Below are 4,627 nucleotides of genomic sequence, written 5' to 3'. Positions count from 1 at the left end.
TTTGTTGGTAATTTTTTAATTGCCATTTCAGTCTTGCTGCTTATTATTGGTCTGTTCAGGGTATCTAATTCTTCCTAATTTAAGCTAGAAGGGTTGTATTTTTCCAGGAATTTATCCATCTCTTCTAGGTTTTCTAGCTTGTGTAAAAGTGTTTACAGTAGTCTTGAATGATCTTTTGTATCTCAGTGGTGTCAGTTGTAATATCTCCCGTTTTGTTTCTTAATGAGGTTATTTGGATTTTCTCTCTTCTTGGTTAATCTTGCTAATTGTCTATCAATTTTATTTATCTTTTCAAAGAGCCAGCTTTTGATTTCGTATATCTTTTGTATTTGTTTTTGTTTCAATTTCATTTAGTTCTGCTTTGATCTTGGTTATTTCCTTTCTTCTGCTGGGTTTTGGTTTGGTTTGTTCTTGTTTCTCTAGTTCCTTGAGGTGTGACCTTAGAATGTCAGTTTGTGTTCTTTCAGTCTATTTGATGTAGGCATTTGGGACTATGAACTTTCCTTTTAGCATTGCCTTTGCTGTATCCTAGAGGTTTTGATAGGTTGTGTCATTATTGCCATTCAGTTCGAAGAAGTTTTTAATTTCCATCTTGATTTCATTTTTGATCCAATGTTCATTCAGGAGCAGGTTATTTAATTTCCCTGTATTGGCATGGTTTTGAAAGGTTCCTTTTGGAGTTGATTTCTAGTTTATTCCACTGTGGTCTGAGAGAGTACTTGTTATGATTTCAATTTTCTTAAATTTATTGAGGCTCATTTTGTGGCCTATCATATGGTCTATCTTGGAGAAAGTTCCATGTGCTGTTGAATAGAATGTGTATTCTGCAGTTGTTGGATGAAATGTTCTGTATATATCTGTTAGGTTCATTTGTTCCAAGGCATAGTTTATATCCATTGTTTCTTTGTTGACTTTCTGTCTTGATGACCTGTCTAGTGCTATCAGTGCAGTATTGAAGTCCTCCACTATTATTGTGTTGCTGTCTATCTCATTTCTTAAGTCTATTAGTAGTTGTTTTATAAATTTGGGAGCTCCAGTGTTAGGTGCATAAATGTTTAGGATTGTGATATTTTTCTGTTGGACAATGCCTTTTATCATTATATAATGTCCTTTGTCTCTTTTAACTGCTGTTGCTTTAAAGTTTGTTTTTGTCTGATATAAAAATAGCTACCCCTGCTTGCTTTTGGTGTCCATTTGCATGAACTGCCTTTTTCCACTCCTTTACTTGAAGTTTATGTGAGTCCTTATGTGTTAGGTGAGTCTTCCGAAGGCAGCAGATAGTTGGTTGGTGAGTTCTTATCCATTCTGCTATTCTTTATCTTTTAAGTGGAACATTTATGCCATTTACCTTCCATGTTAGTATTAAGATTTGAGGTACCATTGCATTCATCGTGGTATTTATTGCCTGTGTATCTTGGGTTTTTTTTGTTTTTGCTTTTTAAATTGTATTTTTGTTTTATAGGCCCTTCATGATTTATGCTTTAAAGAGATTCTGTTTTTGATATGTTTCCAGGATTTGTTTCAAGATTTAGAGCTCCTTTTCACAGTTTTTCTTTTTCTTTTTCTTTTTCTTTTTTGTTTTGAGACAGAGTTTTGCTCTTTCGCCTAGGCTGGAGTGAAGTGGCGCAATCTCGGCTCATTGCACCCTCCGTCCCCCGGGTTCAGGCAGTTCTCCTATCTCAGCCTCCTGAGTAGCTGGGATTACAGGCACCCACCACAACGTCTGGCTAATTTTTATATTTTTAGTAGAGATGGGGTTTTGCCATGTTGGCCAGGCTGGTCTCAAACTCCTCACCTCAGATGATCCACCCACCTCGACCTCCCAAAGGGCTAGGATTACAGGTGTGAGCCACTGTGTCCAGCCTAGCTGTTCTTGTGATGGTGGCTTTGTAGTAGCAAATTCTCTCAGCATTTGTTTGTCTGAGAAAGACTGTTATGTTTCCTTCGCATATGATGTTTAGTTTCACTGGGTACAAAATTCTTGGCTGATAATTGCTTTGTTTGAGGAGGCTTAAGATAGGACCCTAATCCCTTCTAGCTTGCAGGGTTTCTGCTGAGAAACCTGCTATTAATCTGATAGGTTTTCCTTTACAGATTACCTGGTGCTTCTGTCTCACAACTCTTAAAGATTCTTTCCTTTGTCTTTACTTTAGATAACCTGATGACAGTGTGCCTAGGTGATGATCTTTTTGTGATGAATTTCCCAGATGCTCTTGTGCTTCTTATATTTAGATGCCTAGGTCTTTAGCAAAGCCAGGGAAGTTTTCCTCAATTATTCACCCAAATATGTTTTCCAAACTTTTAGATTTCACTCCTTCCTCAGGAACACTGATTATTCTTAGGTTTGGCTGTTTAACATAATCCCAGACTTCTTGGAGGCTTAGTTCGTAATTGCTTATTCCTTTGTCTTTGTGTTTGTTGGATTGGGTTAATTCAAAGACCTCGTCTTCAAGCTCTGGATTTTCTTCTGCTTGTTCAATTCTATTGCTGAGACTTTCCAGAGCATTTTGCATTTCTGTAAGTGTGTCCAATGTTTCCTCAAGTTTTTATTGTTTTTCTTTATGGTCTCTATTTCCTTGAATGTTTCTCCCTTCAATTCTTGTATTGTTTTCTGGATTTCCTTCCATTGGGCTTCACTTTTCTCTGGTGCCTCGCTGAAATCTTTTTCAGGTAAATCACGGATTTCTTATTGGTTTGGATCCATTGCTGGTGAGCTAGTGTGATTTTTTTTGGAGGTGTTAAAGAGCCTTGTTTTGTCATATTACCAGAGTTGGTTTTCTGGTTCCTTCTCATTTGGGTAGCCTCTGTCAGAGGCAAGGTCTAGGGCTGAAGGCTGTTGTTCAGATTCTTTTGTCCCACAGGATGTTTCCTTGATGTAATACTCTCCCTCTTTTCCTATGGATGTGGCTTCCTGTGAGCTGAGCTGCAGTGATTCTCTCTCTTCTGGGTCTAGCCACCCAGCAAGTCTATCTGGCTCCAGGGTGGTACTCAGGGTTTGTCTGCACAGAGTCCTGTGATGTGAATTGTCTATGGGTCTCTCAGCCATGAATACCACACAGTATTTGGGGTGTCTCCCAGGTCCTGCAGGAGCAGTCCACTTCCTTCAGAGGGTCTGTGGGTCCTCTTGGGATTCCTGTTTGTTCTTGCAGTTGTTCTGGAGCTAAAATTCATGACACGAGCCCCTACATGCTGCTCTGTCCATCCAAGTTGGAGCTGCAATCTAATCTTGCCTCACATTCGCCATGATGATCTAAATCCTGGTACTTATCTTTTCTACTGTTGTTTTTGCTTTCCCCTTTTCTTACTTGAAATCAGTTGTATGCCAACATAGGAAACAGAAATTATTCATGTTCATTTCCCCGTTGCTATAGCACAGCAAGTTTATGACAGGAGTTCCATGCTCTTGCCTTTGCAGAAGATCTTAGAGATGCTGAAGAACAGAGAGACCTCCCTAAATATTTTCTTTGAACCTGAAATTTTTAGTGACTGTAATCGTAATAAGTATTTTGTGCTTTATGGAATTAACTTTTTTCTTTTCTTAGCCTCCAAGATAAGATCAGTAAATTGAAAGAAGTTTCCAATCTATAGGTATTCTGCAGAGCCTTGGGGCTCCATGGAAGTGCTTCTGGAGGGAGATGGGATTAGAGTAGTAATAGTGGATAGTGCTGAGTAGTAGGAAGGACTCCAGGGCCCCCAGGTTAGTTTCAGCAAGATCTCTATTCTCATCCTTATATTAGTGTTCCAAGTTAAATTTCATTCAAAAGGGGGTGTCATTATATAAATATACAAACATAGACATACATCTATAAAAAAAAGTGTACAAAGTTAGTTCGGTCCTTCATGAGAAGCAGTAACTACACATGCACACACAATAGTGTATGTCTGTACTCTCCCCAAAATTATAAGCTGGAGAAGGGATTTATTTATCCAGACAAGCTATCCATCCAGCCCAAACAGAGAGAAATTGCTCTTCTAGGTGACTAATGGGACCCATAATCCCTTTTAGCCTAGAAATCCATCTCTAACACTAATAACTTTCTTTTCCTGTCTTAAAATAGGACTCATCGCTCAGAGACTACCTATCTTCTCCCCCATTCCCAAGTACCCAGAGAGCTTATATCATTTACTTAAGCAAGTCAAATTTAATTTCACACATATAGATCATAATTTTCTTATTTTGTGGGGGAAGTGATATGTGGAAGCATTAAGAGATATGTTTTTTAAAATATGTCTCATTACTTTGTGTATATTTAATCTGGGTCTATAAACTCGGAAAGGGATATTATATAATCATATAGTCAGGATATTCTTAAACTGGAATCTGTGGATACGTTATAGGTGTGTATGACTCCTCCAGTCCCTAAAATATGTAGAATATTGTGTTCATATATGTTTTTTTGTGGGAGAGAGTGAGTCCATTGCTTTCATCTGATTTTTTAAGGTTTTCAAGACTAAGAAAACATTAATCCAGTTCTTCTACATCTGGGCTAAATATCAGGACACTAGAAAAATAAATCAGGCTGGGCATAGTAGCTCATGCCTGTAATCCCAGCATTTCGGAGGCCAAGATGGGAGGATTGCTTGAGTCCAGGAGTTTGAGACCAATCTGGGCAATGTAGTGAGACCC

The 4,627-nt window shown here is 38.4% G+C and overlaps 1 protein-coding gene across 3 annotated transcripts in view; it reads left to right on the top strand.

The window, feature by feature from the left end:
• Nucleotides 1-4,627, top strand: part of DDIAS (DNA damage-induced apoptosis suppressor) — a 34,519-nt gene that overhangs the window by 19,685 nt on the left and 10,207 nt on the right. Inside the window, exon 1 of one of the 3 annotated variants that reach the window (XM_011938902.1) lies at nucleotides 2,608-2,670. The exons of the other annotated variants lie outside the window; for them this stretch is intronic. The gene's annotated coding sequence lies outside the window, so the exon portion shown is untranslated. Of the gene's footprint in view, nucleotides 1-2,607; nucleotides 2,671-4,627 lie in introns of those variants that run through there. 3 annotated transcript variants of the gene reach the window in all.

Source organism: Colobus angolensis, unplaced genomic scaffold (assembly GCF_000951035.1).
Source record: "Colobus angolensis palliatus isolate OR3802 unplaced genomic scaffold, Cang.pa_1.0 Scaffold179, whole genome shotgun sequence".
NCBI classification, from domain to species: Eukaryota; Metazoa; Chordata; class Mammalia; order Primates; family Cercopithecidae; genus Colobus; species Colobus angolensis.
This window is presented reverse-complemented; position numbering and strand designations above follow the sequence as displayed.